Source organism: Lissotriton helveticus, chromosome 7, assembly GCF_964261635.1.
Source record: "Lissotriton helveticus chromosome 7, aLisHel1.1, whole genome shotgun sequence".
Lineage (NCBI taxonomy): Eukaryota > Metazoa > Chordata > Amphibia > Caudata > Salamandridae > Lissotriton > Lissotriton helveticus.
The window spans coordinates 660,290,492-660,313,582 of NC_136068.1; positions in this window are offsets into that span (position 1 = coordinate 660,290,492).

Genomic DNA, 23,091 nt, shown 5'->3' on the forward strand with positions numbered 1-23,091 from the left:
AGTGAAATCTACAAGGTTTCACAGAGTCACTTTTCAGAGGCCGCTGCGACGCGAAGGAAGAAGAAGCTATTGCTTTTGTTAAGACTTTGAACATAAATGACCTTAACCTCTCATTCACCAGCCATATTGAAAGGGACAAAGCGATACAAAGGGACGCCATTGACTTTTTAGATTTGAAAGTCAAAGTAGAAAACAACAGGCTAATAACAGCATTGTACAGGAAAGAAACTGCTGTAAACAACCTGCTACATGCACAGAGATGTCACCCGAGTAGTTTGATTAACTCTATCCCTGTTGGGGAGTTATTACGTGCTAATAGAAAGTGCGCTAAAAATGAAGACTTTTAGCAGGAGACAGTGATAACGTGTGAGACATTTAAACAGAGAGGCTATAGCATGAAATGCATTGATACGGTCCTTGATGTAGTCAGTAAAAGAGAAAGGTGTGATCTAATTCTTGAAAAAAGTAATGATGACTCAGTCAAAGGAGCAGAGACCACCAGATGCATTACTGACTACAACCAACAATCGAGGTGGGTTAGGGGAGCCATCAATAAATTCTGGGATGTATTAAAAACTGACAAAAACTTGGCTAGAGCTATCCAAGAATATCCTCAGATAACCTACCGTAGACCCAAATCACTGAAAGATATGATTTGCAAGACATTAATCCCCACATCAAGTAAAGTAAATCCTATCCAAGGATTTTATGCATGCAGGATGCAGGAGATGTAAGGCCTGCAAGTATAGTTCTAACACCAAAGAGGGCAAACTTTCTAACCATTATAAACCCTTCAGAATCTTAGAACACTTCTCATGCCACACGGAGTATGCAGTGTATACACTGAGATGCCCGTGCAATACATTTTATATAGGCAGCACGATTCATCCTGCTAAGAAGAGGGTGCTTGTGACGAGGCATCAGCCATACATCTAGGATAGCCATTAGTCGATGTTTGTGTATGAACCCTGTGCTACAAATATGCTTGTTGTAAATTCATTGCTTCCTCCTTTACAGTTTTTAACTTGTAAGTAGTTTATGTGAAGAATCACGAATGAATGAGACATGCACTCACCGTATTTTTTATTTCACTTTATTACAGGTCCCCAAAAAGTCTATGGAGGAGAGTTTAAGGCACAGCACGGAATGAAATTCACGATATGTTGGAGAAATGATTGAGGACTTACTTAATTTATTTTAAGCATGAATGAGGGTTAGTTTTGGTTTTGATAATTTTGTGATTGTTAGCCCGCTTGGGCTAAAGATAAAAGTGCATAAGATGTGCGAGTCACCATTGTCTTTTAGACTTGGTGATGTTTAATTACCTTGCAGTCAGCAATACCCGCAGACTGCAATTACTGCCTCAAGACCTGTTGTTTGCCCAATGGTTTCAGGCCCACTGGGGCAGTACGTAATTCAAATGACTTCACGAATAAATGGTGAATGTATTTTCAAATGTTTCAAGCGTTTGAGACATCATTAATGTAATGTAAATTATATTGGCTTTTTTTAGTACTAACACCAAGATGCTTAAAAAAAGTAATAATATTCTATTTTAAACGTATGATATGGGTCTGCCTTCTAGCTCCCACTGTGAGTATCCACCAGGGGAGTCTGTTTTCTATTGTTGCACCTATGGTGAAATGTCACATGATTTGTATATAAACTTTATGTAAACATACACTCACACTCGTGAACAAGGAGATATTTTTCTCTGAAACGCGTCGAGTAAGCTGAACTGAAATAAACACATGCTGAATTCAAGGAAACTGGCCTGGACATCGTTTTTTTACACAAATGTGAAAACGAGTACTGGTGGATTGTTGGGAGTTGCGACCCCGTACTGGCCCGCCGCTGCAAGTGGCTGGGAGTTCGTCTCGCCAATAATAAGGTGGAATATATATATATTTATATATATATTCAGTGAAAAAACATAGCTTTCAGGGACGTTATAGTTAGTTGGACATTTCACTCCTACAATACCATAGAACTGTGGCCATTATAGTTAGTTGAGCTAATTATAACTCTCGTCTGCGCAATGCACTGCTGATGACTTCACATATTGCATCATTCATGACATGGTCAGTGATATCACTGATGACATCTTAAATGATATCACTGATAATATCTCAAATGACATCACTGATGACATCATACAGTGACTGTGTGTTTCTGTAAAGTTTAAATATGTTTTATATATATATATATATTCACTGAAAAAACTGTAGGTTTCAGACATGTTACAGTGAGGAATTAGCATTTTAAAACCCTTAGCTAAAGCCTGGCTCAGTGTATGAGTACTTGGGTATTGACTGAATGATTAGAGTACTGCAAGGAGAGTGCCTGGGTGAATTTATAAGTGTTTGGCTTTTGGCACAGTGAATGGATTAGTACATGGCGCTGAATGAGTCACTGGAGGAGTGCAAGGGGAGCAACACAGTGTTTGCTGGAGTGTATATATACTGACTGGGGAATTGAAGGTGTGAAAGAAAAGTGTGTAGGTGATTAGAGGACTGCATGCATAGTGGATAGGGGTTTAAAGCAGGCCATGTGCTAAGGCCTGCTCACTGTATGAGTACTTGGGTACCGACTGAATGATTGGAGTACTGCAAGGACAGTGCCTGGGTAATATGATAAGTGTTTGGGTTTTGGCGCAGTGAATGGATTAGTACATGGTACTGAATCGGCCACTAGAGGAGTGCAAGGGGAGTGACAGGGTGTTTTCTGGAGTGTATGGATACCGACTAGGGAATTGAAGGTGTGAAAGATAAGTGTGTAGGTGGTTGGAGGACTGCATGCATAGTGGATAGGGGTATGAAGCAGTCCATGTACTAAGGCCTGGGTCACTGGATATGTACTTGGGTACTGACTGAAGGAGTACTGCAAGGAGAGTGGCTGGGTGAATTTATAAGTATTTGGGTTTCCGTGCAGTGAATGGATTAGTACATGATGCTGAATGGGTCACTAGAGGAGTGCAAGTGGAGAGACAGGGTGTTTGCTGCAAGTGTATTAATACTGACTGGGGAATTGAAGGTGTGAAAGACAAGTGTATAGGTGGTTGCAGGACTGCATGCATAGTGGTAGGCGTTTGAAGCAGTCCAAGTGCTAAGGCCTGGCTCAGTGCATGAGTACTTGTGTAGTGACTGAATGATTAGAGTACTGCAAGGAGAGTGCCTGGGTGAATTTATAAATGGTTGGGTTTTGGCACAGTGAATGGATTATTACATGGTGCTGAATGGGTCACTACAGGAGTGCAAGGGGAGTGACATGGTGTTTGCTGGAAGTGTATGGATACTGACTGGAGTATTGAAGGTGTGAAAGACAAGTGTGTAGATGGTTAGAAGACTGCATGCATAGTGGATAGGGGGTTGAAGCAGTCCATGAGCTAAGGCCTGGGTCACCTGATGAGTACTTTGGTACTGACTTAATGATTAGAGTACTGCAAGGAGAGTGCCTGGATGAATGTATAAGTGTTTGGCTTTTGGTGCAGTGAATTGATTAGTACATGGTGCTGAATGGGTCACTAGAGGAGTGCAGAGGGAGTGGCGAGGAGTTTTCTGGAAGTATATGTATACTGACTGGGGAATTGAAGGTGTGAAAGACAAGTGTGTAGGTGGTTAGAGGACTGAGATGCATAGTGGATAGGGGTTTGAAGCAGTCCATGCGCTAGGGCCTGGCTCAGTGCATGAGTACTTGGGTACTGACTGAATGATTAAAGTACTGCAATGAGAGTGCCTGGGTGAATTTATAAGTGTTTGGCTTTTGGTGCAGTGAATGGATTAGTGCATGGTGCTGAATTGGGTCACTGGAGGAGTGCAAGGAGAGTTACAGGGTGTTTGCTGGAAGTGTATGAATACTGACTGGGGAATTGAAGATGTGAAAGACAAGTGTGTAGGTGGTTAGAGGACTGCATGCATAGTGGCCAGGTGTTTGAAGCAGTCCATGTGCTAAGTCCTGGTTCAGTGCATGAGTACTTGGGTAGTGACTAAATGATTAGAGTACTGCAAGGAGAGTGCCTGGGTGAATTTATAAGTGTTTGGGTTTTGGTGCAGTTTTTACAGTTTTTTCAGATGGGTACTGCTGGTAACTGACTCTGACTAACCAGTCCTAGAGCTAGTGCTATGCTAAAAGACACTTAGAATACAGTTAAAACACCCACATACACTACAGAACACTATGCGTTGTGGCGCCCCTGTGATCAGAATGACCTCCTCTGTAAGCCCCTAGTACATAATAGGGCAGGGGGATTAAAACTACCTCTTAAAATGCACCACAGGGTGCGTTTGCACACTATGAAAGGGAGGGGGGCTGAGTTGACGTGTGCAAACACACCCAGTGGCCGTTTTAATTTGGGGGATAAAGTCCCCTTGAATCCTGAGCGTCCCTTGGGTCCAACTACCACACCAGGTATATCTAGTTAGCGCCACAGAGCTGCGTTGCAGAGAGGTGTAAAAAGTTAGGGCTGGGCGGAATTTGCGTAATAGCATTACGCAAATCTCAGCGAAACGGTAAATAATCTCTGCGAACACGCAGAAATTCCGCGAACACGCAATGCTTTTTTGCTGTTCGCAATCGCTGTTTGCGTGCTCGGGGGGAAATATCTCGCAAACACGCATTTTGTGAAGTCGCGGAATGCTGCTTTTTGGGCAATTTTGCGATCTCCGCGAAACGCGGAATTGCCCAAATTCTGCTAACGGAACAGAATTTACAGCCCAGCCCTAGTAAAAAGTGGCATGCCTGGACCACCTCTCTGCAACGCAGCGCAGTGGCGCTAACTGGAAGCACCTGGTGGACTAGTTGGCCCCCAGGGGCCCTCAGAATTGAAGGCAAATTATTTCCCCATCCTAAAACGCAACACAGGAACGTTTTTAACAGCGAATCCAGCCCACTCTGCACCCGCCCAGCTTGGCTTGTGCCTGAGTGGAAAAAGACCCTGAGGACATTCTGACTTGGAAACCAGTGCCCAAGGACCCTACTTGACGGCCCAGATTACGCCTGCAGATGCAGAACCAAGGACCCCTCCAACCGTGACCAGCAGAGGGTAAGATTTCCCCGATGTCCAAAGACACCCATCCACCCGGTGCCCCCCGGCCTCCTGTGCCCAACTCAAGGGTGCCATCTTACCCTCCAAGTTCCCAACTTACCACTCCAGAAAATCCACTGTCCCGAGCCTGCAGCCTTTGTTCCCTTTTAAAGATCTCCTTTGAATAACATTGAGCTCCTTACGGCTCAAAAGCACCCTGCACCTAGCTGCCCAAGTGTCCCTGGCAGTGCAACCTTTGTCCTATTCTACTTCCCCATTTGCCCTGAGCAAGTGACCAGGAGCCCAGCTCCCACAGCTGCGTGGCCTGCTAACCAGCAGCCACCAACCGAAGGTCCCATGATAACATTGGGCCTAACTACCTCTGCACCCGACTTCCCCTGTGCTTTTGAGGGTGTACCATCTGTTCCTACCTGACCCTGGGAGACCCCTGAGTCTATGCCCAGAACCTTAACTCTGCCAGTCGAGTAGTTACCTAAAAGCCGATAACTCACTTTCCTTCCATAGGCTAACACTGACTGGTTTCACTTGGAAATTCTTCTAAGTGTGGGGTTTTGGAACTTTAAAATATTCGTCTAAAATCAGCTGACCTACGAATTCCGATTTACTCACCTGCTATCAGGACAGACCTCAAGTGCTGCATCTTTGAGCCCAGTACTGACCCTGAAAAGTAATTTTAACCGTACTTACCAGTAACTTGAATTTCCTTCCATAGGATATCATTGACTGCGTTTTGCTGAAAAAATGTTTCTAAGTGTCGATTTTTGAAACATACAAATATTCCTCTAAAATCAGCCAAATTACGAATTCCGATCAACTCACCTGTTATCAGGAGTGACCTCAGTGCTGCACCTTTGAGCCCAGTACTGATCCTGAAAAGTAATTCAACGCTACTCACCAATAACTTGAATTCTCTTCCATAGGATATCATTGCCTGCTTTTTTCTGAAAATTTTTCTAAGTGTCGATTTTTGAAACTTACAAATATTCCCCTAAAATCAGCCGAACTACGAATTCCAATTTACTCACATGTTATCAGGAGAGACCTTGGTGCTGTATCTTTGAGCCCAGTACTGATCCAGAAAAGTAATTCTAACCGTACTTACCAATAACTTGAATTTCCTTCCATAGGATATTATTGCCTGTTTTTTGCTGAAAAAGTGTCTGTGTCAATTTTTGAAACTTACAAATATTCCTCTAAAATCAGCATTACTACGAATTTCGATTTACTCTCCTGTTATCAGGAGAGACCTCAGTACTGCATCTTTGAGCCCAGTACTGAACCTGAAAGTAATTTTAACCGTACTTACCAGTAACTTGAATTTCCTTCCATAGGAAATCATTGCCTGCTTTTTGCATAAAAAGTTTCCGTGTCGATTTTTGAAACTTACAAATATTCCTCTAAAATCAGCCGAACTACGAATTCCGATTTACTCACCTGTTATCAGAAATACCTCAGTACTGCATCTTTGATCCCAGTACTGATCCTGAAAAGTAATTCTAACCAAACTTATCAGTAACTTGAATTTCCTTCCATAGGATATCATTGCCTGGTTTTTGCTGAAAAAGTTTCTGTGTTGATTTTTGAAACTTACAAATATTCTCTAAAAATCGTGGCAACGATAAAATTGTAATTGAACCTAGGAGTCCAGCACTGGATTACAAAAGTAATGTGAACATATTTGACCTGTAAATTGTATTTTTCTTCTATTGGATAACATTGGTAATTCCAACTGAAAATGTGTCAACTTTTAAAATACAATAATATTCCTTAAAAATCACTACTGTAACCAAAACGCTTTAACTTAACTGTTTACAGCTCATGTCCCGGGACTGAATCTAGGATGCAGTCCTGTGGTTAGAAAAGTAATCTACAAAGTAACTAATTGCATTTAACCAGAAGTTCCCGTTGAGCTCAATGTTGCATTGTGTTTCAAATTGTGTTGCCTATTGCAACAAACTGTAACTATTGCATTCAAAAAGTCTATTGCCTATTTGAAAAGTATTTAACTAAAGTAACTCATTCAGAGAAAGTATATTTTGATACCTTGTTGGTTCTAAAATAAAGCAACTATATCTTTTGATACAAAACACTTGGCCTAGAGTTCAGTTCTTGAGTGTGTGAGACCATTTGCTGACTGACTGTGTAAAACAAATGCTTTACCCTGTCCTCTGATACTGCCTTACTGCTCGTCCAAGCTACCACTTTAGAGAGTAAGGTTATATATAACTTTAACCTCTGCCAACCCTCTGGGCACTCTATACACACTGTACCTTACTTTGGTCCATTATATATAGAGCCACTTTCCTACACCATCCCCTCACTTCACCACTGTGTAAACACACCCTGTGTCCATTTTAATTTGGGAGATTAAGTCCCCTTGAATCCCGAGTGTCCCTAGGGTCCAAGTAGCCCACTAGGTACCTCCAGTAAGCGCCACAGAGCTACGTTGCAGAGAGGTGTAAAAAGGGGCATGGCCTGGGCACCTCTCTGAAACACAGCTCAGTGGCGCTTACTGGAAGCACTTGGTGGGCCAGTTAGCACCCAGGGGAGCTCAGGATTGAAAGGGAAATATTTCCCCATCTAAAGACGCGCAACAGGGCGTGTTTTCACACGTCACCACGGGCCCCATCCTCTCCCTTCACCACTGTGTAAATGCGCCCTGTGGCCATTTTAAGTTGGGAGATTAAGTCCCCTTGAATCATGGGTGTCCCTTGGGTCCAACTAGCAAACTAGCCCACTAGGTACCTCCAGTAAGCGCCACAGAGCTACGTTGCAGAGAGGTGTAAAAAGGGGCATGGCCTGGGCACCTCTCTGAAACACTGCGCAGTGGCGCTTACTGAAAGCATTTGGTGGCTAGTTAGCACCCTGGGGCTCTCAGGATTGAAGGGGAATTATTTCCCCAACTTAAAACGTGCAACAGGGCATGTTTTCACATGTCACCTCAGGCCCCATCCCCTCCCTTCACCACTGTGTAAACGCACCCTGTGGCTGTTTTAAGTTGGGAGATTGAGTCCCCCTGAATCCTGAGGGTCCCTACGGTCAAACTAGCCCACTAGGTACCTCCAGTAAGCGCAGTTGCAGAGAGGTGTAAAAAGGGGCACAGCTTGCACCTCCTCTCTGCAACGCAGCATAGTGTCTCCTACTGGAAGCACCAGGTGGGCTAGTTGGCCCCCAGGGGCCCTCAGGATTGAAGCGGAATTAATTCCCAAACTTTAAACACGCCACAGGGCGTGTTTGCACACGTCACCTCAGGCCCGTCCCCTCCCTTCACCACTGTGTAAACGCGTCCTGTGTCCGTTCTAAGTTGGGAAATTAAGTCCCCTTGAATCCTAAGGGTCCCTAGGGTCAATTTAGCCCATTAGGTACCTCCAGTAAGTTCCACAGAGCTGTGTTGCAGAGAGGTGTACAAAGGGGCGTGGTCTTTGAACACCTGTCTGCAACACAGGTCCCTGGCGCAAATGGAGATACCTTGTGGGATAGTTGTCACCTCAGGCCCCATCCCCTCCCTTCACCACTGTGTAAACGCGCCCTGTGGCTGTTTTAAGTTGGGAGATTAAGTCCCCCTGAATCCTGAGGGTCCCTACGGTCAAACTAGCCCACTAGGTACCTCCAGTAAGCGCCGTTGCAGAGAGGTGTAAAAAGGGGCACAGCTTGCACCTCCTCTCTGCAACGCAGCATAGTATCTCCTACTGGAAGCACCTGGTGGGCTAGTTGGCCCCCAGGGGCCCTCAGGATTGAAGGGGAATTAATTCCCAAACTTTAAACACGCCACAGGGCGTGTTTGCACACGTCACCTCAGGCCCGTCCCCTCCCTTCACCACTGTGTAAACGCGTCCTGTGTCCGTTCTAAGTTGGGAAATTAAGTCCCCTTGAATCCTAAGGGTCCCTAGGGTGAATTTAGCCCATTAGGTACCTCCAGTAAGTTCCAAAGAGCTGTGTTGCAGAGAGGTGTACAAAGGGGCGTGGTCTTTGAACACCTGTCTGCAACACAGGTCCCTGGCGCAAATGAGATACCTTGTGGGCTAGTTGGCCCTCTGGGACCCTCAGTATTGAAGGGGAATTAATTCCCCAACTTACAACTCGCCGGGGGCGCGTTTGCACAATGGTGAAGGAAGGGGGTGGGGCCTGAGGTGACGTGTGCAAACACGCCCTGTGGCGTGTTTTAAGTTGGGGAATTAATTCCTCTTCAATCCTGAGGGTCCCTGGGGGCCAACTAGTCCACCAGGTACCTCCAGTATGTGCCATGGAGCAGCGTTGCAGACAGGTGTTCAGAGGCCACGCCTCTTTTTACAACACTCTGCAATGCAGCTCCGTGGCGCTTACTGGATGTACCTGGTGGGCTAGTTGGCTCCAGGGGACTTCAGGGTTGAAGAGGAATTTATTCCCCTACTTAAAACGCGCCACAGGGCGTATTTGCACACATATAACCAGATGCCCCGCCCTCTACTTTCACCACTGTGCAAATGCGCCCCGTGGTGCGTTTTAAGTTGGGGGATTAAGTCCTCTTGAATCTGGAGGATCCCTGGGGTCCAACTGGCCCAACAGGGACCTCCAGTAAGCACCACAAGGCAGCATTGCAGAGAGATGTAAAAAGGGGTGTGGCCTGGACCACTTCTCTGCAACACTGCCCTGTGGCACTTACTGGATGTACCTGGTGGGCTAGTTAGCCCCCAGTGACCCCCAGTATTGAAGGGGAATTAATTCCTCAATTTAAAACGCCCCACAGGGCGCGTTTGCAGAGATTTTTTTGTGAGGGGGCAGGGCCAAGGGACGATCGCTTGACTTTTAAAAAAAAAATTGAAAGGGGGGCTGTGTTGCCCCCCTTACTTTTTCTTTTTGTGGCCCTCAAGACCCCATCCCCAAGGGCCTGACCCCCTAATGAAAATTTTAAAAAAATATTTACGGGCTGTAGCTGCGACTAAAGAATCCTTTTGGAAACTGCATGGGGAAAACATGTTTTGGGACCCCCTTTTTTCTCAGCTCCTGCTTGACGAATCACCGTGAAACTTTCAGGATAGGAGCGGACCGTAGCGCCCCATGAGTTTTGCAAATTTCGCGAAGATTTATCAATCGGCGCCAAAGTTATTGGGAATAGAATGTTGCGGATTTCCTATGGAAAATAAGTCCTAACTATAACTACCTACTAGCGACTGGCAGTAGGTAAAATATTTATATATATATATATGTATATATATATATATATATATTCACTGAAAAAAACCATAGGTTATAGACCATATATAGTTAGGAATTAGCATTTACAAAACCTTATTTTACTCACACAAAACCATTGAAATTCCATATATGGTTAGTTGTACTAACTATATATCGCGCACCCGCAATCCACTGCTGATCATGTCACATATTACATCATTCATGACATGGTCAGTGACATCACTGATGACATCACTGATGACATCTCAAATGACATCACTGATGAAATGACATCACTGATGACATCACTGATGACATCTCAAATGACATCACTGATGACATCTCAAATGACATCATTGATGATAACACTGATGACATCACTGATGACATCATTGATGACATCTCAAATGACATCACCGATGACATCACTGATCACATCACTGATCACATCTCAAAAGACATCACTGATGAGATCACTGATGACATTATTCATGTGATAATACGATGAATCTCTTCAGACTCTAATAAAAACTTAGATACACTCAGTGTAAACAGACACTCACAGACTGTCACTCATCCATGGAGTTACTCACACACCTAGTCAGTCATGCAAAGAATCAATCACACCTCCATTTCCTCAACTATACAGTTATACACACCTTACTTATTCAAACATATACTAACACATATTTACTCTCTTATACAATCCCTGATACAAGTTCACAATGATACATACAGCCACTCACACATTCACTGGCTCTTATGCACAGTTATTTATATATGTCAACTCTCACATGTACTGTGTTTTACATATGTACTTACTTTGACATGTAGCACTGAGATATCCATTCACTCACCAATGCACTCATGCACACAGTCAACCGCCCATACAGCTGTTTCCACATGCACTTTTGAACCCATACATCTAGTGAATCAACTGCACACACATCTATGCACAGAGTCATACACCTCCCAGCCACCCACACACACACTCAGTCTCCCATACAAATACTTGGGCAACCAATCAATAACCCATATAGTTACTCATATAGCTACTGATCCACACATGCGGCAGTTTACAGAACAACAGACATAATGATGCACAAATTAGGACAGTTTAGTCACTAACCCATGCACTCAGTAAGACACATTTAATCACTCACTCATACAGTCAGTCATGCACCTACTAAATCCTTCATCCAGACACTTATACATCCACTCATTCTTCAATATGTAAGACATATTTTAACTTTACAGAAACATACAGTCACTGGATGTTGTCATCAGTGATGTCATCAGTGATGTCATTTGAGATGTCATCAGTGATGTCATCAGTGATGTCATTTGAGATGTCATCAGTGATGTCATCAGTGATGCCACTGACCATGTCATGAATGATGTAATATGTGACATGATCAGCAGTGGATTGCGGGTGCGCGATATATAGTTAGTACAACAAACTATATATGGAATTTCAATGGTTTTGTGTGAGTAAAATAAGGTTTTGTAAATGCTAATTCCTAACTATATATGGTCTATAACCTATGGTTTTTTCAGTGAATTTCAATGGTTTTTTAATAGCAAATATCAAAAGCTTTAAAATGTATTCTTCTTTAAATCGAAAAATATATTTTACATGTTTTAATACAATTTATTTATTTTTTTTTTTTTTTTTCTGTTTCGCTCCCGGTCCGCGAACCAGTTAGCTTCCCGTTAGCTCAATTTGGTGCCGCGACCCGGTCCGCGAACCGGTAAACGTTCCGTTTCCGCAACTGCCGCGTTAGAAAACAACATCGTGACGCGCCGCGTCAGCGTGACGTATCGCGTTGTCGCGTGATATGTCATATGACGCGCCGCGCTAGCGTACCCGGAAGTGAACCGGTACGCGAAGCGAGGCGCGAAGCGCAGCTCCCCGGAAGCGATCCGGGACGCAGCGCGGAGCGCGTAACATAAACACAACAGGTCATGTGACTTGTTAATACCACTTTTCATTGGTTCATTTCACTTTTGGTTTCCTAATGATGTAAGACTAGGTCATGTGACTTAAAAGTAACACTTTTCATTGGTTTAGAACTATTGTTTTTCCCAAATGATGAAAACCCCTCCTTCTTTCCTCACTCTGACTTTCATCTTTGTGAGAGAAAGACTCTTTGTGATCAGTGAGCAATGGCTTTAGTAATAGCTTCAATTGGTGCTTCCCCACCACCTCCACCACCTCCAAGGAAGAGAGGACCACCTGCTGAAGTTATCATTCAGCAAGAGGAGGAAGAAGAGGAAGAGGAGGAAGAGCAGGAAGAGAGGCAGTTTTTGCGTGAGGAGCCCAGGAGGTCTCATCTGAAAGAAAACTTTATTTGGCAATTTTTTAAATATCCCCAGGGCCAAAAAAAAGTCAATGCCCGGTACGTAACTTGCCTGATATGTAAGAAGGATTTGTCCAGAGGGACAGACAAGAAGTACAGTTACGGCAATTATACTATGCATCGCCATATGGATAGGTGGCATCCTATCAACTACAGTGCTGCGCAGTTATGTGACCAGCAAGATAATCCCCCTTCTATGGCCAGAAGATCAGTTGTACAGGAAGTGACGGGACCAGAGGCGAGGGAGATGGTCCCAAATATACAGATGAGGTTCGGGGAAGTGAAACAAGTGTGCGTGCCTTGTAATCAGTTCATTTGCTACAGAGAAAGTAGCATCAATCTAATCAACAGAGCTATCGACAATCATGTTTGTCCGAAACGCCCCAGAGAATAAATTCTTTTTTTTTTGTTGCTCCTGTTGAGCCCTTTACAATGAATCGTTTTCGTTTCCCCCCAAAAAAAACCAAAAAAAATATAAAACCGTTCAGAAAATACAAAAAAAGTAAAAAGGTGTTCAGAAAAATAATAAAAAAAATATAAAACAACAAAAACAATTAAAAAAAAGTTCTTTTCAGAACTACCTCCCCGTTATAAAAAAATTGGTAGAATATTTGGAACTCTGCCAACCTCTATTTCTTTTGGTTCGCTTCCCGGTTCGCTCTCCGGTACGCGAACCGGGAGCGAACCAAAAAATTTTTTTTAAAAAAAAGAAGAGTAAGTATAAGGGAAGGAAACAGACAGTTATGTTAAAAGAAAGACAGCAATAGGGAGTAAACTAGAGATACTGTTTAATAGATCTATTTACTGAAGAAAATATTTAAGAGGGTATAATTGTGAAAAACAAAATAGATAAGGAAGTGAGAAAAAAAAGGAGAGTAGAAGAATAACAAACAAGAGTTTCTTAGAGAATGTGACTGAATGATCAAATTAAGATTAAAACATTGGAATAACAGAGAGAAAAAACACAATGCAGAAAAGAAGAAGTAACAGAAAAGGAATGATTGAAACAGCAAAGAAATGTAAAAAACATAGGGGCATATTATCAACATAGGCGATAAAAATTTTGCTGCTTTTATCAGCAGAAATCTGACGCTAAAGACGCTTTTGCGGCAGTTTTCTGCCGATAATTACTGCTTTTATCGGCAGAAAACTGCTGCTAAAGCTGCTTTTCCGGAAGAAAACTGCTGCTAAAGCCACTTTTGCGGCAGTTTTCTGCCGATAAAAGCACCGATAATTTTATTGCCTGTGTTGATAATATGCCCCTTACTGTGCTTGAACTACAGAGAGAAAGCATAATGAACAAGTAGTGAAAGAGTGATCAGTCAGAAACAGTGAGAGTAATAGAGACAGAGTGAGTGAACAAGAGTGAGGAAGTATGAGAAGAGAGGGACTGAGAAAAATAGTGGAAGGAGTAGAGTAAGTAAGTAATAGAGAAAGGAATGAGGGAAGTAGCAAAGGCAGGAAAGTGAGGGTTAAAGAAAAGTAGTGAAACTAATAGAAGTTAAATGTGATAGAAATGTAACGAAAAGAGTACAAAACATTTACCTTATAATTGTCGTTAACTTAGTCACTTGTTATTTTTATACTTTCAATCTGTGAAAGAGAGAACAAACATTTGAAAAATATTAAAACATGTATTTAAAAATTAGAAAAGACAAGGGAAAAGATTGAAGGACAAACAGTTTTTCAACAACTTTGACACTTGCAGAAGCCTCTGCTTCTCCATGCCCCTACACAGTCCTAAAAATATACATTTTAAACTAACAGTATCTTGATGCAGATGAAGTGAGGCCTGTCTTGCAACATGGTGCATCTTTTGCACTGCTGCTGTCTCACAACAGTGATGCAATGGCAGTGCAAAAGAGGTGCACAGCCATCATAAAACTGTCCCTAACATTTTAAATGATTGTTTCAGGATGCCAATAAGGTGTGTCCTATCCAGAGGTTTGTTTGAGGTGAGGCCTACTCAGGGTTGCAGATGAAATTTAGAGTTGTTGAAGAGTACAGAGGAGATAATACATTTGCAGGCCTACCAATGAAGTGAGTCATGTCCACTGCACTCTTGAACAAAGGCCAGACCTCCTCTGTTTCCCTGGACAGGCCTAAACTTGATCTGCACAATGTGATGTGTAATGTTAGGAAACACAGGTGATGTAATTGAAAAACATGCAATTTCTTTTGCTCATTTCACAATCACATCACTTGTGTTTCCTTTGCTTAGGTATCTCATTGTGCAGATGTAGTCCAGCATGTGAAACAGTACCCAGAAGTGCAGCACTGCATGCAACCACTTTGACACTTACTGAAGCCTTAACTTCTGCATGCCCCCTACACAGTCCTAATTATATATATTTTAAACTGACGGTATCTTGCTGGAGATGAACTGAGGCCTATCTTGCAACATGGTGCATCTTTTACACTGCTGCTGCGTCACAAAAGTGACGAAACAGCGGCGCAAAAGAGGCACACGGCCATCATAAATCTGCACTTAACATTTTAAATGATTGTTTCTAGATGCTTATAAGGTGTAACCTATCCAGAGATTTGTTTCAGGTAAGTCCTACTCAGGGTTGCAGATGAAATTTAGGCTTGTTGAAGAGTATAGAGGAGATAATACATGTGCAGGCCTACCAACAAAGTGAGTCATGTCCACTGCACTCTTGAACAAATGTCAGACCTCCTCTGTCTCCTGGAACAGGCCTAAACCTCATCTACACAATGTGATGTGTAATGTTAGGAAACACAGGTAATATAATTGAAAAATGTGCAATTTTTTTTGCTCATTCCACAATCACATCACCTGTGTTTCCTTTGCTTAGGTATCTCATTGTGGAAATGTAGTCTATCATATGAAAGACTACGTAGAATGTGAGCACTGTATGCAACAACTTTGACACTTACAGAAGCCTCATCTTCTCCATGCCTCCTACACAGTTCTAAATGTACATCATAAATACAAAAAGTACAGAATTAATTATACATGTTAAATGGTTTATTTTTGCTGTTCTCAGAATGTATCAAATTTCACTAAAAACAGTGACTTGAAGGTATTCATCATATAACAGCGGGGGAAAAAAAACACAATCAAAATGATTGTGTTTAAAAAACCCATATAACATAACCAATCAGAAATCAGAACTCCTCAAAAGTAACTTCCTTTCCATGACGTCGAAGGATGTCCTATGAACAGCTTACACTCTGTTGTGCTGTTTTTATTTTCAGCCCGCCACTTTCTGAAAGAAAACCTCCATCGTTTTGAAAAATATGTTACATACAATAAATGACTTCTCGCTCTCTACCACACGTTTCGACAAGGCCAAATCATGTAAGAGCCATTTATAACTCTTGGAATTCTTGTAAGCAAATCCCATCATTTTCTATTTCCGCAACTTTCAGAAAGAAAACGTTCAAGATCACTTTCACAATCCTGGACTAGTAATATCTTACCCTTCTTGCTCACTCATGTTCTACATTTCCTATGACACTGATACTGCTTACTATGAAGCAGACTTACACTACCTCTATGACTACTACAATTATTTAATTCTCTACATCACTTTTAATCACAAAGCAATATAAAACAGTAGATAAAATTATATCAACCCCTAGAATCATTATACGCCAGTTACCTACCGTAAATTCTCTTTTCTGAAAACAGAAAGTAAGAATATTTTTAAGTAAAAAGGCAACATTGTTTCGTAGTCAAATGGGAATCATTTCCGAAACAGCAAATTTTTTTACATTTTCAATAAGCTGTGTAATAAGCGGATCTTGTCAAAGGACCATCATGCCATAAAATAGCTGCAGTTACAAATGTTCTTCCTAAAATCAACGACTGTGTAGCCACAACATTTGTAATTAAAGTTGAAGACTTACTTTCATCAGGTTTATATAGTTGGATTTTAAAATGACATTATAATCAAAAGTTTGGACCAATAATCTAGACAGCATTGCAGACTTACATTACCTCTACTCCATGTTTTGATTGGCTGCTTGAATTAGCTTATAAAAAGAAACAGTTTTTCTGAACTCATTCAAAGGGCAGTTATTTTTCCATGACGTCAAGTGTTATGGTAAGAACACCGTTTGCTTTGGGAAATACTCTATTGTCCTTCAACTAATCTGTGCCCACCACTTTCTGTAAGAAAATCTTCTTTTTTTCCAGGAACTATTTAAAACTCAAAAATAACTTTTGACTCTGTACTACACTTATCCTCAAGGCCAAATCGTGTAGGAGCCATTAGAACCTCTTGAAATTCCTCAGAGCAAATCCCAAGATTCCTTCTCTAAAATTTTGGTTTTAAAAACACCAGGTAAGAATTTTTAAGGTCAAAAGGCAATTTTTTTTTGAAAGTTAAAACACAATCGTTGCAGAATGACCAGCCATTTCTAGACTTTAAATAAGCTGTGTAATGTCCTGATGTTATTGAAGGACCGTCATGATATATAATTGCTGCAGTTACAAAAGTCCTTCCTGATATTGACAACTGCGAAGCCACAAAATTTTTAATTAAAGTTGTCAATTTTGTTCCATCAGGCCTACATCGTTGGAACATTAAAATGACATACTGGCCATATGTTCGTATAAATAATGTTGACTTCATTTCAGATTTACATTGGCTACACTCCATGTTGTGATCAGCTGCTTTTACTAGCTTATTAAAGGACACTGATTTACTGTCTGGCAAAGTTAAATATATAAATTTTTCTGAGTCTACACTAGTAGTACTTGATACCTTACAGTTCTCGCAGTCATGCTGCCATTGATAAGAAAGCCCAAACAAGTGATCTACATCTACACCTTCAGCATGCAATACATCAAGCATATACATTAAAAACTCCTGACAATCTTGCTGAATATTTTGAGAGAATTGTGTTTGACCTGAACATCTGTCTAACAAATTTCGAATTTCAGACACACTTTCTATTTTTGTTCTATCAGTGCTACATTTCTCTAACACAGAATTTAACAAACTGCAAAATCTTTGATCCGAATTGACCACAATCTCTTCTTTTACATTTTCTAGAGAAAACAAAACATTAACCACTACATTAGCATAGCAGTTGACACCAGAACTGTTTTCAAATTGAAAACCAACAACATCTTCAACAGAATCCTTTTTGTTTCTGCTTATAATTTCAGGTTCATCGACTTTTCGTCTTTTTGCTACAGCCTCCCTACTATTGGTCACATTTCTTCGTTTCCGGCCTACCACACGTTTCTCAAACAAAGGATATTGAGGCAAATGTGGCGCATACTCTCTTCTTAACCTATTGTATTCTTTAACGCAATCTAGATCCGCACAAATGTTTGTGACATCACACTCAATCAAGTACAATCCCGATAAAGTGCTAACTCGTGACAATGCCACATATGCCATACCCTCCTTGAACACAGAACTGTCAATATTCACCAATGCACTGTCTACACTTAAACCTTGCGATTTATGGATTGTCACCGCATATGCCAAGCAAACAGGAAACTGCTTACGGCGAACATATAAGTCTTTTACAAGCAAAAATCTAGCAGAACAACGACCAATTAGCTGTACTTCCTCAATGCCATCAAATTTAATTTTTAAAAATTCAATTCCATCTCTATTTCTGTATTTCACAAAATCAACAACATTACCCATTGATCCATTTACCAGACCTCTTTCAACATGTAAATTCCTTCTTAAAATTATACGGCAATTTAAGCACACATTCAGAGTCTTTTCAAAACCTGCAGTTTTAGATATAGTCTTCTCTAATGAATCCAATTTTGTTTTCAAATTCTCAGGCAAAATAATTGTTGATCCCATATGCTCTACTCTGTCAATAGCTTCCAGTTTCACAATCTCTTGGTTTTCTAAATGCAACATTTTGTTGTTGAAGATGGCACATTCTGCAAGAGTTGGCATCAAACATATTCCAGATTTCTTCTCAGTAATTTTCTGAAAAATATTCTCAGGCACAACGTCTTGTTCTGGATATAAATTTGACAGTAATCGTGCATGTAAAGCTTCTTTCCCATGCTCGGTCACTTTTCCAAATCTAACATCTTGTAGAATATTCTTGTAATCTTCATCCTTCGCCTGACGCATATTTTCATGCAGTTCAGCATAATTGAAGTTTAACCATATATTGACGTTGCCAATGCTCCCTAGGCACTTCCTGGTATCTTCATGCGTGAGCATTTTGAACACAGGTTGTCCTTTCACTGGTGTCAGCTGCAGAAGATCTCCGAAAACAATGATGTGTTTGCCACCAAATAACACATCATACTCTGTTTTAAGAACTTCTTGCATTCTCAAATGCACAAAAGCAAGCATGACATTGGAAACCATGCTTACTTCGTCAATGATAAGAAGTTTCATTTTCCTCAAGACTCTTGAAACTTCACAACAAGCATCTCCAGATAACTTGTGGTATTTTAATTTGTTATCATGCTCCACTGGCAGCATCAGTAGACGATGCAAAGTAATACCTTTAATGTTATGTGCTGCCAGTCCAGTTGGAGCGGTGACAACACAAGACAGCGATGACTCAATCCTTTCCTGCAAATAACATGAAATTGCTTTAATGAGGAACCTTTTTCCAGTTCCCGCTTCTCCACTCACGTACAGTCGGACAGGCTTCAATGACGTACATGAGCACTCTTTCTTCTCATGACTTAATCCATTATCAATTTGGTTGGTAACTTCGTCATATATTTTCCTCTGCTCAAGGTTGAGTTGTCTTTCCAAGTCTTCTAAGTTAACCGCATCCTCCTGAGCATGTGCCATGGCTCTTTCCACTTCATTCATGGCAGTGGCAGCTTCATTTTCGATAACAGGTCCTCCTAGTGGATCCTGACTCAATGAAACAGAACTCTGACTGTCCTGAGAACTATCTCTGGCAATCTCGGCTGCAATCGTTGGTTCCTGCTCGATTTCCGCATTCAACATTTCTAGATATTTGGGAAAAACAGGACATTCTATGGTCTCCTTGGCGGCAGTGAAAGAGTCTTCGTAATAGAGGAAATCTCCAAGCAGTTCCTCTTCTGCACGCCAAGGCTTGAAAAGTTGCAAAAGTGCTAAATAGAAAAACTCCTTTTTTTCAGGAGATTCGCCACTCAATTTTCGATGGTTTACCAAGTGGCATTTTCTTTGCTTGACCAGACATCCCTCACTTCCAATTACAGCATACACTCCTTTATCAATATCTTCTTTGATGTTCCTCTTGAATATGTAATTTTGTAGAACCTCATACAGACAAACATTCTCGAGGTGACTGCTTCGATTTGGATAATATGTATCCAACATGTTGGTCTTCAAAATATCGGTACTGTTCGGCTCCTTTTCCGCCAAATACTCAATTTCCCGCACAGGTTTCAGAACTCGATTACGCGTTGCAGCAAGACCAAGACTCGCCCAAACGATACTCCTGGATTTGGCATAGAGACTTGCTGAAGACAACCGGTCAGAACATTCGTAAGCTCCGATTTCTCGATGTGACAATATCTTCAGACTGAAACTGTACAACTTCTTGCTGAGGCTCTTTTCATGGGAAATGTCCTCCCACATATCCTTCAATTCTGTCTTTTCTTTTTTGGTGATGTAAGATGTCACATACCGAGCCACAGCCATACAGTTATCAGCCACAAACTGTATATCCATGTTAGCATTCCACATGGACAAAATCACTGGGTTGTAGTCGTTGATGTACTTGGACTCTTGGTTCCTTTTCAAATTGTATGTGTTTTTAGGTGATTTCTTCATCACATTATGTCACAGCGAAGACATCAAACTGTTTACTCTTCCTTTAGAAATCACCGGTCGTGGAAAGCCGAAACCACATTTGGTGTAGAACTTGTCCTTGTTTCTGAATTTACGACGACAGTACTTTCCACAACGATGGCTTTGGAAACGTAGAACTTGTTCTCTTAGGCTTTTCTTCTGCTTTGCGTTTGGAACAGCACACGTAGAGTACTGTTGTATGAAACTCATCACTAAGTCTTCTGGATCTGTTCCAAATTTAGGTGCATCCTTGATCCACAGCAGCATATGTATATGAGGAGCACCTTTGCTTGGTACTCCTTTCTCCAGAAGAAATCCAACACCTCTCCAAGAGGTGGATTCTTCTTATTCATGATGAAAGACATCATAGCTTCAAATCTATGATTGAAGTACCTGCATACATTCACTGGATCCAAAGAGCACAGTTCTCCGGGTGTCTTGAATTCGATATTTTCAATGTTTCCATTTGCCTCTCGTAGAAATTCAAGTAAGTCTTCCCAGCCATACTCGGCACAGCTCAGAGTGAGGAACCATGTGGGAGTTCCTAAGTTCCTCACATACATTTTAAATCACCATGACGACGGTACCAGTACTCATTAGTACCACGCTGACACGCCATGAGATTAATCAGGTGAGAATCCAAAATACTGTCTTGCACATTGACTTTATCCAGAAAGTCACTTGCCGAGATGTTTTGCATCTGTATACCACTTTTCAAGATGTGGTTCACTGCATATGACAGTCCAGACAGATTGCTTTCAAACAGGAGATGAAACAAATAGGGAATGCATTGTCGAAACCTAGCATCTTCTGCATACAATCGTAAAGTCCGGTATTCAGAAGCAGGAATTTGATGAGGTCGCTCATCATATATTCCTCCTTGACCTGTTGGAAATAGCTGTGGGAAACACCGAGCTTCCAAACTTTCCTACCCAAACACTAATGGGACTCCCTTTGGCTTGTTTCATTTGAAACAACTCAATAGCATTCCCCATGACTTCCTTGGAATGCAAAGGATGAACACTATAATGTTCATATATTTCTTCACTTTTAGAGGGTTCTACTTTCTCAATTTGACCAGCACACAAATCGCTATCATCTTCTTCACTTACTTCCTCTTCTGCAACATATACATTCTTATAGTACTTATTATTTTTTTTCAAATACAATGTTGCCTTTTTGACTTTCCTAACATCCACTAAATCTTGCCATATTTTCTTACTCTTTGTCGGAACCCCATTAACTAAGATAACCAGAGGTTCCTCTTCCACTTTTTCTACTCCAATTGTATTAATGTTTTTCTTCAAATCTAGAGGCAAATAAACAACTCTTCCCTTTAATCCTCTCTGTAAATCTGATGGAGGCAATTTCCCTGTCTTTGGCTCCATTCTTACAATAGCCTGAAAGGGATGGATACTTTTAATCAAAATAGATTCATAAGTATTTAAATCCTTCAATTCAGAAGGAATCTCAACCAATTCCAGATTATTATGAACCGCTCTAGCAGGCATCTGGTTTTGATTTAATTTGTTACAACAATAAGTACACACACGTTGATCCAATCCCAAATCAAAACAATTTTCTACCATCAAGTATGTTGCGAAATCATTCCATTCACTATTATTTTCCCTTTCACTTTTTGCATATAAATCCCCTAACTTAGTCTGATTCTTATAAGAAGTGCGTCGACATCACACACAAGTGAAATTAGGCCTCTCACTTGATTTCACCTGAAACGTGGCAATTTCCTTCTGAAAATTATCTGTACTGGAAACCTGTACACTATCTTCCACATTACCCTCTTCTTCTGGGTCAATTTCAACATTCTCCTCTTTACTTCCAAAGTAACAAAACTCAATTTCTTCACAAATATTCTTCACATCTATTTCAGAACCATGCAAAAGAGCAGCGCATAATTGTTCAAGCATAATTGCTGGACTCTTAGCATAATACAACATTCTAACTAATTTCCTCACTTTATTATGATGCACTGCTAGCATCCTGAAATGATGAAAAACACTCTGGCATACTCTCCTGGAAAGACAAGCCAGTGAATGACCATGCAAACCTGTCACTTCTCCCACTCTGCAATGATCTAATTCTTGCAACAACATCATTTTCTGCTTCAAACTTTTCTTATTAAATGTCCGTACAAAATCACAAAGCAAATTGATGGAATCCTGTCGCACACTGCAAATACTACTACACTTCCAGGTGTACACAGGTCCCTTAGGACGTCTTCCTAAAACCTCATTACCTAACACCTCTTCTGCCTCTGTTGTCACAAGTTTTTCTTTTTCAACTGGTCAACCATCTTTCACCTCATAAGCTCGACCACTGGTGTCAACTGCATGCACCAAATCATTATCCTGGAAATAACTCTCCTCATTAAAAACTGCCTCACAACTTGAACTATGCATCCATTCTCCTGAAAAAACTTCACAAAAATTACTACGATTAACTATTCTCTTCCATCTACTATTTCTTTTGAAATCATAAATTGCCTTGTTTAGCTTCCTAATTCTATTGATTATCAAAATAAATAACTTTCGCTTAATTTCAAATGCCTGATCAATAACTTTCTCAACTTTTTTTTTTTCTCTTATAAAAAACCACTTTCTGTTGACCTTTCTTAATATTTTTTAACAAATTGCCAATTATCCTGTTGCGGAACATTCGTCTACGAATGTCCCTAAACTGTTGTTTCCTTCTACTATCATGCACAGAGTCTTCTGCTGCTCTAGCAGTAACATTTTTGATTGGCCTTTCCTTT